Source organism: Cavia porcellus, unplaced genomic scaffold, assembly GCF_034190915.1.
Source record: "Cavia porcellus strain 051 isolate PalLab524CR breed Dunkin Hartley unplaced genomic scaffold, mCavPor4.1 scaffold_2, whole genome shotgun sequence".
Classification (NCBI taxonomy): Eukaryota; Metazoa; Chordata; class Mammalia; order Rodentia; family Caviidae; genus Cavia; species Cavia porcellus.
Window position 1 is genome coordinate 94,769,825 of NW_026947485.1, and position 13,658 is coordinate 94,783,482.

At 47.7% G+C, this 13,658-nt stretch overlaps 1 long non-coding RNA gene across 2 annotated transcripts; it reads right to left on the reverse strand.

Moving 5' to 3' along the window:
- Positions 1-7,681: 7,681 nt before the first annotated feature.
- On the reverse strand, positions 7,682-12,067 carry LOC134472735 (uncharacterized). Of its 2 annotated transcripts, none has more exons than XR_010042670.1 (3): positions 11,946-12,067; positions 8,697-8,765; positions 7,682-7,920 (listed from the first exon to the last, which is right to left on the reverse strand). It is a non-coding gene; the product is annotated as an uncharacterized LOC134472735 (long non-coding RNA). The 2 variants fall into 2 exon arrangements; XR_010042669.1 differs by having other exon boundaries at positions 8,505-8,765.
- Positions 12,068-13,658: the final 1,591 nt, after the last annotated feature.

Sequence of the window (13,658 nt, forward strand, 5' to 3'; positions counted from 1 at the left end):
TCCGACCCCAGGTCATGCCTATAAAACTGGCTGCTACATGTTAACAAGATGATTTGCAGGCGTGTTGAAGCTCAAGAGACACTAGTTAGAAACACTATCTTGTTGCTTCAGCTGAAATGTCTAAGGTGGTGATTAAATCTTGCCACGGTTCCGAAGGAGAAGTTGGCTCCCTCTGCAAAGCCTCTTGGGAACAGAATGAGGGGAGGGGAGTGTGGAAGAAGGACTGTGTCTGCTTTGCATCCAGTTAAACCCGGACTACAACTTGGGGTGCAGAGCCTCACCTTCTTACCATGTGTGTGGCTGATAGCTTGGGCACACCATGGTCCACAGCCAGGTGACCATAGACGGCAGCTCAAAACCAGACAGGACAAGTGTTGTCATCCCAACTCCTCATGGGGAAACTGCAAATGCACCCACTGGAAAGGGCAAATGGGTCATGTTTTTGTACTGTTTTTACAATTCACTAAATTATAACATTAAAATAACTGCCATTAGCATCGTAGTATTAGCAGCCAGTTATTGAAAAGTTATTATGAGCCAGAAACTATGCAATTGAAGCCAAAGGAAAACCTGAATAAGCCCTCCAGACTTTGCTCACTCTCAAGGACTTGCTTTTCTAGGTTTAACCTCCTTGACTTGCTCTTAGTTAACCTCATTTCCCCATGCCTCGGCCCACAGATGTCCCCAAACCCTGTCCTCTGCGAGGCAGATTTGAGATTTGGTCTTGCACTTTTTTGCACTGAGCCACCTGATGAATCAACCCTCTTTTGCAAAATTCATCATTTCATTGATTGACATACCGTGCAACAGGCCTAGTTTGGTAACACGATTAACTCACTTGACTGCTCCAGGAACCCTCGCTCACGCACACACAGTCACACAGGTGGTTCCTGCTGGGGTCCAGTAGTGATCTGTCCCCCGAGGAGGCTTCTGTGGGGCACTGACAAGCTACACTTGGCAGGTAGGAGGGAGAAACAACCTGGAAAACCCACCACTGGATAGGAATCATGGAGTAACAAGCACCGGAGAAGGAACAGGTTAGAACTGAAGTGGAAAGTGGGCTGTGGGTCCAGGCCTTGCTTCCCATCCACACAGAAGAGAACGCCGCCTGGCGGGGTGGGGTGGGGGGTGTCAGTGACATTGCCAGTGACCCCGAGGCAGGGCTGTGCAGAGCTGTCCCCAGCTCCCTTCCTGGGGCTGTTCCCCACTGCCCTTTATGTCCAGTCTTCTGGGTTGCTGGTCTTTATCTACTTCTGATCTTCAATGTCTCTCCTCAGAGACATCTCAGTGTCTGGGACGTGAGCATGAAATGGACTCCCTCAGTCAGGAGTGACATTTAACTGGGTGCACAAGCAGAGCCATTTCTCTGAGCACACAATATCCCTAGAATATAAAACCTTTCACAAGACCTCTCTTAAGTGTCACTGGCCTGGTAAGAAGATGTGGTCTCTCCACACCAGGGAGTATTACTCAGCCAAAAAGAAAAACGAAGACTTGATATCCACGAAGCATGGCTGAATTTTGGAAATGTTCTGCTAAATTAAAGAAGCAAGACACAAAAGGCCACAGATTGTGAAAGTCCATTTATATGAAATGCTCAGAATAGTCAGCTTCATAGACAGCAAAAGTTAATTAATACTGGCAGAGGCTGAGGGAAGCGGAGTGGGGACTGGCTGATACTGGGTGGAGAGGGTTTTTCTTTGGGTATGATGAAAGTATTTCAGAACTTGTGTAGCATTATAAATGCACTATGTACCATTGAAATACCCACCTTTCAGTGGTTAATTTGGGGTTGCATGCATTTTATATTACCTGAATTTTAAGAAGTGGGGGAAAGGGGTCCGGGCCTGTGAATTTAGAGGGAAGAGGATGTCTGACCACTCGGGCGGGAAACACTCCCCTGCTTCAGTTTGTAAGACTCTCAGGACTCCCTAGTAAGTCAGGACTGTGGTGCCCACAGCCTCCAAGGCAGGGAGGGTGGCAGGAGGTCCCCAGTGGGCCTCTGGGCTCACTCACAGTGGATGGCCATGAGCAAGACACTTAGTATCCCCAGCCATGGTCCCCTTCTAAAGAAGGATCATGGAGTACACTGGTGAGTCCTGAGTCCTTCATGGGTGATTGAAGGAGCAAGTGAAACAGGAAAACATCCACATACTGTGTCTAATCACTTATGACAGCAGATTTGTCATGGGGTAAGCGACAGAAGCCATCCTCTTAATGACTGCAGAAGAAGCCTACACCAGGTAGATCCCTAACACTGTAGGGGATCCCAAGAAGCCACTTGGCACAGCCACAACGTTCGGGGAGAAGCAGCTCTGGGGCTCTGGTAGGTGCCCTTGTTCCAGAAGGAAGTCACGTGTGCCAGGCTGTCTTGATGGTGCTGCAGGAAAAGAGCAACATGGACTCAGCCTCTGCCCTTGTGGGGCATCTGTCCTGTTCTGGATCAGCTGCCTGATGGGCAGGTGCTTGCATAAGGCCCTGCGATTCCCTCTTCTTTCTCACTGATGCCTTCATTTGGCAAGCATTCAGCCGTGCTCACCTCCTGCTAACTAACAAGACAGAGCCTGTGCAGGGCATTTAGGATGTGGAATGACAGAAAGCTTCATCGGAGCAAGAGGATCATCAAACCACCTGCCTGAGTTCCCAAAAACTTCTCTTTTGAGGTTACCATTTTCCCCTTGGGTGCTTTCATATCAAATAGAAGCCACTGGGCATGATGGCACACACATGTAATCCCAGCACTCTGAGGTGGAGGCAGGAGGATCATAAATTTAAGCTCAGCCTTGGAAGTTTAGTGATTTAGATCTTGTCTCAAAATAAATTTTTTAAAAGGGCTGGGAATGCAGCTCAGTGCAAAGGCCTTGTGTTCTATCCCTAATACCATAAAACTAAACTAAACAAAAAATTCTAGAAGCTATAGTCTACTAGCTGTAGTACACCAGTTTGTTAGAGCCTGGACAACCCAGGAAAGAAGAAAAGTGGTGACAGATAAAAAGCAGGTGCCCAGAAGACAGGGAGCTCAGAACGGTAGACCTGGGAACAGAATATGATGCCTACTCTAGACAACCTGGGCTCAAGGTGGTGGAACACCACTGAGTTCCTAGGAAAGCAAGGGCTCTCAGCTTGGTGAAGAAGAGGGACGGCAGACAGCATGGGCCATCAGCCTCCAGATCACCAGGGACGGGCTCCAGGCCAAGCAGAGCCCTGGGATGCCCAGGCCACGTGAGAGGTAGAAGATGTCAAGCTGTTGACTCCGACGGCAGCGCCGACCCAAATGAAGTCAACCAGAGAGCTCATGGGTCAGGGAGCAAGCAAGGACCTGAAGACCTAGGGACACAGGATGGATGTGTCCTGAAGAGAGGAGGGAAATGGGACAGTAGCAAGGATCAAACTAAGACAAGGGCTGCAGCGTCCAGAGTGGACGCACAGCCAGTGAGGAGCCAGCAGAGGGCTTGAGGCTCTTGGAGGAAAAACTGGTAAATTCCCGCTGTGTGGGTAAAGTGGACAAGAAAGGAGAGAGAAAGGGAAATGAGGGAAGTCAGAGGGAGGAGAGATGAGGAGAGCAGAGGGCAGAAGGAAAGGAGGTTGGGGCAGAATCACAGGCGAGTACGTTAGCGAGGCTGCTCACGGGCTGGGTAGCCTATGCCAGCCCAGGGCCAAACAGGCTTCCTTCTCAGCCTGCACACAGCCCATCGACTCCTCTTTTGTGATTCAGGTACAAGCCCCTGTCTCTCCTCCGAGCCACTGGTGAGCCGGGTGGCCTGGCGGTATCTGGTGCCCCAGGCGTGGGGAGGAGGACGGGGAGGCAGCGTCTCTTGCTGGCACCAGAAGCTGCAAACAAGCTTATCACTGCCCTTTTGTATGGGAACAATGAGCCCCAAAGAGCCCAGTCCACCAGGGAGAGGAAGTTGCGGGACAATGACCTTCCTACCCCCACTTCCTAGTCTGCATTGAAATGTGCCCATGGAAGGAACCTTGAGTCTCGAAGTCTTAGTGAGTGGCACATGCACCTGCCAGGGACCTCCCTTCCCTCCATCTGCTCCGGTCTCTGACTTGACCACAATCCCTGCGCAGCAATTCTCTGTCTCCACACCATCCATCGGGTCCTGGCTCGCTGGGCGTCCGTCACCTCCCGCTGCTACCTCCTGCCACGCACATGCGTTCCTTCCCATCTTACGCCCTCTGCGTCTGTCCTCCACCAGCTGCCGGTGTGCGCATTTCAGCTGTATATCTGGATGGGTCTGCAGGGACTGCCATAGTAAAACGCCTCAGACTGATGACTTAACCAGCAGTCATTTACTTTCTCATGCTTCTGGGGACTGGAAGTCCAAGGTCAAGGTGCCAGGAGGCTGGTTCTCTCCTGAGGCCTCTCTGTGGTTTGAAGATGGCTGTCCTCTTGCTCCATCTGTATGGCCTTCCCTGCACCCCCACACAGCCCTCATGGCTCCTCCTCTCCTTAGCAGGACACTAGTTCTATTGGGTGAGGCCCTCATGTCCATCACAATGGCATCTCTGCATCATCAGTAGCTCTGGACCTTCCTGAGATCTTATCAGCATGGTCTGCAGAATTCCCCCTGCTACACCCTTGGGCCACTCAGGCTTATCGAATACTTTATTTTTCTTATAACTTTATAATACTATATACTTGTTGTTTGCTGTCTGACTCTCTTGACTAAAATGCAAGCTCTTCGGAAGCAGAGATTTCACTGTCTCATTCATTCAGCATAGAATTCCCAGTTCCTGCCACAAGGCTTAGTACCTAGCAGGTGTTCAGTGAGTTTGTGAGGAAGGCAGGAAGCTCTCACTGCTCCCCCACTGCATTTTGCTCCATCCTTAGCCTCACAGCCTTAAAAGCCTGAGCTCACTTCAGGTGTCACCTGAGTCTAGAACACATTTCCAATCCTCTTTGTCAAGACAACGGGCTTTCTTCTCCAGTGTTCAGCTCCAGGGATTTCTCCTCCAGGTGCTTTCTCTGCAGCTCCCTGCAGGGTCAGGAGCAGGCTCAATTTGCTATATTATATTTGGGATTTTTCTGCTTATGTACTACTATATGCACTGGAGCAGGAACCCCTCAAAGGCAGGGCTCTGTTTTATCCACCTCTATATCCCCAGCACTGAGCACAGGACCTGGTTCTTTTTCTTTTATTTTTTTAGAAAGACAGGGTCTCACTATGTAGTTCCGGCTGGCTTTGAACTCACTATGTAGACCAGGCTGGCCTTGGATCACAGCAATCTTGCCTCAGCCTCTCCAGGGCTGGGGTTACATGCACATACCGCCGCGCCTGGCCAGGGGCTCCTTAAAGGGGCACCTCTTTTGGAGTTCGTAAACTTGATCTCATAGTTTATCTTCTCATTACTTTCTTTGTCTACCACGTAGTCAGCAAGCACCTACCACGGATTTTCAAAAGTAGGGGTCAGTGAATCCAAGGAGACTGTGACCTTGCATGGGAAACTATTACATTTTTATTTTATGCCCTCAAAGTGATATTCTGCATTTCCATGAATTATGAGCACAGACTCCCAACCACGGCAGTGTTAGTAGTGTTGGTGACCAATGAAAGTCACAGATGGTTTCATGTCACATTATTCTTCTAGTAGACGTAAAATGGCATCTACTCTTATCATGACCTTGAAACTACAATAGCTGTTCATTCATACTGAATCTCGTCTTCAGTATCAATGAAGAAGCACAAATGTATCGTCTCAATGTACCTGATTTCCTTTCCATTCCTCATTATTTTGTTTTAAGAACAATATTCCGAGAAAGGGCACATAGCTTCACCCAGTGGCCAGCCCTCTCCAGCTCACTACCAGGACCAAGATTAAATATCGTCTTTCATGGAGCTGCACTCCAGGGGGTGAGACAAAATAAACAAGCACACAGGTAAAACTGTAAATATTGATGTTAATAAATAAATAAACATGTACACAAGAGAACTACTATAAAAATGCATGTGGATAAGAGATACGGGATTGTGGAGTAAGGGAAGAGAGAACTGTTTTCTGGTGTGGTTGGGAAATGCTCCCAGAGAGATCATCAGGAGAAACCCAAATGAGGAGTGAGTCACAGAAAGAGTGGGGGAAGCATGATTCTGGCAGAGAGGCTGGCTGTGCAAAGGCCCTGAGGTATACCCGAGCTGAGCAAATGGTCATGTGGCTGGGGCTAGAGATGGAATAGAGAAATTAGCCTGGGTCTGTAGCTGCATAAGGACCCAGGCTTTATCCCAAGGGGAGTGAAAAATCACTGGAAATTTTAGGGAAGGAAGTGATCAATCTAATTTATAGTTTAAAAGACTGCAAACAAGGGGCTGGGGATTTAGCTCAGCAGCATAAGTGCCTGCCTTGCAAGCAGGCAGTCATGAGTTCGATCCCTGGTACCGATAAAAATGAAAAAGACCAAAAAATAAATAAATAAATAATAAAAGACTGCAGACAAGAAATGATGGAATTATTGACTAGAATGAGAGCTACAGAGAGACGGGATTGGATTAGGACTCTGTGTGTGTGTGTGTGTGTGTGTGTGTGTGTGACAATTGTACGATACATATGTAATATATATAGATTCATGAATTTATATGTTGCCTTATCAGTCCTTTTTAAAATTTAAGACAAGGTCTTGCTGAGTCACTAATTTGCCCAATCTGAGTTTAACCATGTGATTCTCCTGCCTCACCCTCCCAGAGTGCTGGGATTGCAGGCATGTACCATCACCCCCAGCTCAGAGATACATTTTGAAAATGGAGCCGATGGAATTTCTGATGGTCTGAAGGGGAATGGGCCAGGAGAAAACGATCAAGGGCAGGCAGGTACCAAGGAGGCTCGCTATTCGGGGTCTGGGCAGCCTGGTGGCTGGTGATTCTGAGGTAGAGAAGCAAGAAGAAAACTGATGGTGTGGGAGGGGCTCTCTGCTCCTGATCTTCAGCATCCAAGGCCAGACTCCTGTCAGCTGGCCCTTCAGCCCCGAACACGCACCCCTTCCTCCTCCTCCTCCTCCTCCTCCTCCTCCTCCTCCTCCTCCTCCCCCTCCTCCCCCTCCTCCTCTCCTTAAGGCCAATGCTTGGCGAGACCGCATTTTTCTGCTGGCCAAGCTCTCCTGGGAAGGCGCTGCCTCACCCTCCCAGTGCCCCTGTCCTGACACCTCCTCCCACTCCAGCCCTGAGCCCATTGCGCCCCCCTCTTCCACACAGACCTTCCCTGGCTCCCGCAGACCAGGCTCCCCCCTCCTCCTACCCCTTGCTCTCTACATCACGATGACTGGCACGTGGCCTTTCCTGCCTGTTCTGCCGCTGCCTTCCTTGCCCCTTGTCCACCGCCACTCTGAACATTGTCAGTCCTTTGGACAGGGACATCCTCTTCCCTCCCACTGCTGCACAGGGCATGGCATCCCGGGACAAATCCGTGTGCACCTCAGACACCCCCCACCCCCACCCCCTCAGGCTGTGCCCATCTTTGGGTCTGCCCACCGCCGCCGGAGCCATTGGTTTTGAAATCTTTGTTTGGCAGTCTGCCAAATTAAGCAGCTTAAAAATACAAGCTGAGTTATGAAATGTGACATTATAAAATATCTGTAAAAGCCTTGGGGTGCAGCTCAGTAGTGGAGAACATGCCTAGCACGCACAAAGTCCTGGGTTCAATCCCCAGCACAGAACAAAAAAAGAAAGAAACCTTTGAAGTTCTGAAATTCTTTTAAGGACATTCTGGAGCCATTTAATCCAGAACACTCACTATGGAGGCAGATAGTGCAAAACCAAAGGCTAGCATGATTGTAATTTCTCAGCAAGCTTTCAGGTGACCTTAGCAAGACAAAATGGCAGTTTCCTGTGACAGCCACACCTCTGCCTGCGCCACTTCCTCCTGGGAAGAGTGGGGTGGACGATTCTCCTTGTCTCCAGAGCAGCCGGTTTTATTTCCTCTCTTCAACTACAAAACAAAAATCCTGCTGATTAGTTCCACGCAGCAGTCTTTAATCACATTGTCTCATTTTCCATAAACGCTGCAACATACTTCTCACTGTTAGCATGGATTCCAATTGCCTGCCAGAGTAGAAACTTGTATAGTCACTCCCAACGACCCATTACTATTTCTGTGGTAAAGCACAACCCTAAGAATTGAATTTTACTTCTGTAAAAACAGCAGTGGGTCAGATTCCCAGCTAAGCCAGGAGCAGTTCTTGACTTGAGCAAGTCTGTAACCTCTCTGAAACTCAGCGCCCTTATTTGTAAAACAAAGACAATCCCTTCAGGGCTGGTATGCAAACAGAAAAAGGAGAGAGCTGATTAAACGGTTCTAAAGTTTAGAGAACCAAGCCTGGTATGCAACATTTGCTTAAGTGGTAGCTTTTCATATTATAAAGCAAGACTCAAACGGTAAGTGGAAGAGGTTCAACACTCTGGGGCCGCATCCAGGGAGGGGAAGGCAGCTCTCGACAGCTTAGGCTGCCGCGAACAGAGCAGGCTGGCTCCATTCCCAAAAGCTGTATTTGCTCAGTCTTTTCTTCTGCTCACCTCTGGTATCAGTTCACAGGCCCACATCTGCAGCGTGAACTGACTTGCCAGCCCCCAGGCCCATGCTGTACTTGCCAAGCAGTGCAGAGTGGATGGAAGCACGAATACGGGGGGGCCAGGGCCAGAGGGCACTGATGGGTGTGAAGGGGACCAAGCACGATTTTGCAGGCCAGATAGGTTTTTGCAGCTTACTGATTTTGGAAGCCCATTTGCAGAACTCATTTGTAGGGTCTTCCAGGAGGCCTGTCCGTAGTACAGCGCCTGGAAAAATGAAGTGGAACACTTGTTAAATCCTCCTGTGACTCAGGGCCACCAGGCAGTGCCAGGCTCTGCTCCATTGACAGTGAAGTTCTTTCCACACTTCTGCTTCTCTAGGCCTGTGGGAGACCCAAGCAGAACAGCAGCTCCCTCCCACGTTACAGACACCTGAACCGAGTGGGAGGCTGCAGAGGCCAGCGCCGCACACTAGGAGCTACACTTCATTCCCTCTTCCTCTGTGCGTTTTGCTGTCTGCCTAAAAATGAGAGATGTGGGTTTTTTTGTTTTTTGTTTTTGTTTTTTTCAGTACTAGGGATTAACCCAGGGACGCTCTTCTACTGAGCTACATCTCCAGACTCTTTTATTTATCTATTTTTATTTTGAAACAAGCTGACCTCACACTTGCACTGACAGCCTCCTGAGTTACAGGTGTGCACCTCTGTGCCTCGCCACATTCCAATTTAACATCCAAGTGGTAGATCTGCACAGTGAGCCTGATAAATGAGCGGTTTTACATTTTGAAAGATATTAATCGCCACGCCCATGCCATCAACTTCTGTTTAGAACAATGACACACTGGGTCAGTCCTATTGTCCTCACCCAAAACCCATACTGAAATTCCTGTATTCTTCTACATGGATAAGGCAGAATTCACAGAAAGGTTGCTAGACTCCTTTGATCTACCCTAGGTTTCTCCTGCAAACCATGATGCAGTCAGAACCTCAGACTTGCTGACTTTGACAAGTCCTGCTGGCTTGAACCACCTGTGTTCACATGCATGACTGTCCCACTGAGAAGTATGGACCGCCAGTGGTTAGCTATTTAACATCAGAGACAGAATTCAAATCAGAGCCTCCCGGCATATGAACATATGAATTACCACACCATCTTTGCTCTTTCTAGTTAGTGAACCAGGCTTGAACCTCCACTTGATCTACTAGTTGTTTGATCTTGAGCAAAAACCTGTCTCCCAGCCTTCGTGTCACCATCTGGGAGTGTTATCTCTTTCACAAGGTGGCTATAAACTTTATTTCCTTGACTCTAAGATGTACCAATATTGAACTAAGAAAGAAAAAAATGCTATCAATTAGACTATGACAAGGCTTGCTTATCTCTTAGAGTAGGAGTTGGCCAAATATCAACCCCTATTCTACTCTCCAATGGCCCTTAAGAATGGCTTTTATATTTGTAAATGGCTCAGGAAAACTCAGTAAAACAATAATACTTCATGGGACATGAAAATTACATAAAACTGAAATCTCATTGTCCACCAATCCACTCATATCGGCACACTACCCTACTCTGTCCTTATGTACCATCTGCGGAGATTTTTTATTTCCACAGTTGAACTGGGTCATCAACACAGGATCATCTGGTGCACTGTTACGGTTTGTGTCTAGATTCCCCCTAGAGCCTCCTACAGTTGTATGCAGGGCTTTTTAGAGGCGGCTGGATTTAGAGTTTGTAACAATGAAATTGATTCTTGGTGTAATGCTAGGATCAAAAGCGCAAGGATTAAGGGTGTGAGTGCTACCTACCCTAAGGAGCCTGGATAAAATCTAAGGGGTAGAAAGAGCCGTGGTCGTATCTTGCTGCTCTGCCACCATGAAAAATTTCTCCTCTGCAGCGCCTGTCTGCCATCCACCCTGCCTTGCAGCCAGCCAATTAAGAACTGAAACCTCTACAAACTGTGAACTGAAAATAAACCGTTCCTTCTTTAACTTAGGGTGTGAGTATTTTACCTTAGCAATGAGAGAAAAATAACTAAAACATTCACACAACCCAAGGTATACACTCTCTGGTCCTTTATAGAAAAATATTGTCAATCCGTGGCTTAGTATATTTATTTTAGACTTAGAAAAAGAACTCCTTTAGATTCATTTGGACACAGAAGGTTTTCATCCTATCTCACTCATATATTCTTGATAAAAGGTGAAATATAAGTGAATGAAACTGGCTAAGGAATTCCCAGGTCTTCTCATTTAAAACCTCACTCTTTTCTATCACCATTTGCACTAAGGGTTGTCATATCTTGTTTTCCCTTAAACATTGCCCTCTGTGCCTGCTGGAGATGAGGAATTTCTTAAGAGCCTCATCCTAGGAGTGATGGGGCTCTTCTTAGAGGAGTGCCTCTCTGTCCTCTCTGCGATTCTGATTCAGGCTGTACACCCTAAAGTTCCTGATGTCACATGCAGGTAGTGCTCTCTGCATCCGGTCATGTACCTGAGAGCAAGATAAAATCACACCTATGTTTTAAAAGACAACATGGGCATGTGTTGGGAGAAGGTGCATATTAGAATCTAGGAAATACAAGTCTCCATGCATTCCTTGCATAAAGGAGTATTTGGTACACAGAAGTGTCCCAAGCCCATTTTTACTGTATCTACATCTTCACTTACAGAGAGATGTTGGTGAGATTCTTTGGCCGCAAACCACAAAAACAGAGGCTTCAATTGTCTTGAAATCTTTCAAGGGGCTAATGGACTACATCACCAGCCAAAGAGGGAAAAGATAGCAACCAGATTAGCTACTGGGCCGAAATCATGGGAACTAAAGGGATGTTTTGTTGAAGAGTTATCCACCCATTTGTTCAGACTTGATTCAAGTCAGAGAGCAGCAAACAGCTTTGAGGAGCATTTTATCTTGACGGAGCGGTGAGTAAGTGGAGGGAAGAGCGATACAAGGGAGAGAATGGGTGCCAGTAGAGGCTGCCAGGAGAGGGTGCTGCCTGAGGAGGCTCTGGAGAACCTACAGAGCAACACTGGAGCTGATGTGGTGCCCAGCTGCAGTTCCAGCACTGGAGGCTGGGGGCTGAGGGCTGAGGCGAGAGGATCACAAATCTGAACCCACCCAGAGCACCGTTAGCAATTTAACAAGAACTTTACTCAAAAAATAAATAAATAAAAAGGTTGCAGAGGAGCTGGGGCAAAGGCTCTCCGTTCATTCTCTAGCATTATCAGAAAGAAAGAGAGAGAGAGAGAGAGAGAGAGAGAGAGAGAGAGAGAGAGAGAGAGAGAGAGAGAGAGAGAGAGAAAGAAAGAAAGAAAGAAAAAGAAAGAAAGAAAGAAAGAAAGAAAGAAAGAAAGAAAGAAAGAAAGAAAGGGAAAAAAGAAAGAAAGGAAGAAAGAAAGCAAAGAAACTTGGCTGCAAAAGTGGAATTTGTCAATAAATAAGATCACATACATTCAGCATCACAGAGCTCCATGCAGTACTCTCCAGGTATCAGGGAATCCCTCAACTTAGGCACATTTCATGCCGAGGAAAGCTGGAAAGGTGTGCTCCTGGTCATGGCTCCAAGGTTGTCCCTGAACCTTATGACTGAATAAGACAGTCACCCTTGCTCCTAAAACACTTTGTTTCCTTGTCACTTTGTACATTATACCAGTTCTGTTGCTCAACCTGGCTCACTCACTGTATTAGTCAGGGTTCTTCAGATAAACAGGATCACACAATTATGGAAGCTGGCAAGTCTAAAGTCTTCGGGGTGGGCTGGCAGGCAGGCGATGCGAAAAAAAGACTTCATTTTTGCAGTTCACATCCAAAAGCTGTCAACTACAGAATTCCTCTTGTTTGGAGGAGGTCAGGCTCTTGTTCATTCAAGCCTTCAACTGATTGCCTGGGGTCTACCTACACTACAGAGGACAACCTGTATTTCTCAAAGTCTACTGATTTAAATGTTAATCTCATGCAAAAATCACCTTTCCTGAAATATCCAGAATAATGTTTGGCCAACATATCTGGGCACCTGACATACAATTAACCATTGTGTTCACTTGAGATGAGAACTTATCTAAGGACAGCAAATGCAAGACTCTTCACTTTTGTCCTCTGGTAATTACTAGCTCCATACATGTTGACTGAAAAACATAAATAAGACAAATATGTGCTGTGTATCAGATCAGGGGTTCAGACATCTGCCTCCAGGCTTCAGAGCAGTAGGGCTCTGGGCTCTGGGCTTTAATAGAACTCCAAGAAATCTTCACATAGAAAGAAGGCTGGACCTGGCCTCTGAAGTGATCTGTGACACAGAGAGGTGGAAAGTGTCCATTCCTGCAGGAAGAATGGCACCTATTCAGTGCCTGGTCAGGATGCCTGCAAGGATAGTGTGCTGTGTGAATAGGACCCAGGGGAGGCTCAGGGACAGGGAGACCTGGGCATATGGAAGGTCAGCTTCTGGAATGCCAGCCTGTAGGCTGGAAAAAGTCCTGTTTTTACAAACACAATCTTGTCCAAAACTCTAGAAGGTCTGTTTGATTATCCTGGCCTCAGCTTGTCTTAAGCGAAGAGTGGCCGGTTTGTTGGGTGGACCTCCAGGTACTTGTCTCATTATCCCTCCAGATGGTTCTCATCTTCAGACCCGATTTATGAAGCTAAATGAGGAGTGTACAGAGAATAGGCCCCTGGGAAAGAGCCCTCCCCCCAGGGCAGGAAGTTGCTGGGATGCCCAGCGGGCAGCCAGCCTGCTTGGAGGTAGAAAGCAGCCCAGAATTTCCAAGGAGAGAGCCAAGTATTAGCAGTCCTCAAAGCGCCTCTTCTAACCTTTGGGGCAGCCAGGGAGCTCAGTGCCAGGCACAACACCAACAAAGTGACCCAGAGGAACATTGGACTCAACACTAGGCCCTACGGGTCTGCCCCCGAGTCAGCCACAGCACTAACAAAGTGACAGCAGGAAGAAAGTGGCACAGTTCAGGAGGGAGTGTGGAAGTCGCATCCGCTGACTCCACAGTGGGCAGCTCTGCAGGTCGGGGACAGGGACTCAGCTCGATTCTGTGAACAGCTGCTTTGTGCCACTTTGGGTTTTGCTGATTCAGCATAGGTGCTGATACTCACTGGCTATTTAGGGAAAGCTGATTTTCAAGTGAAGAGTTCTCTCCCATACAATGCTATACTCACTGA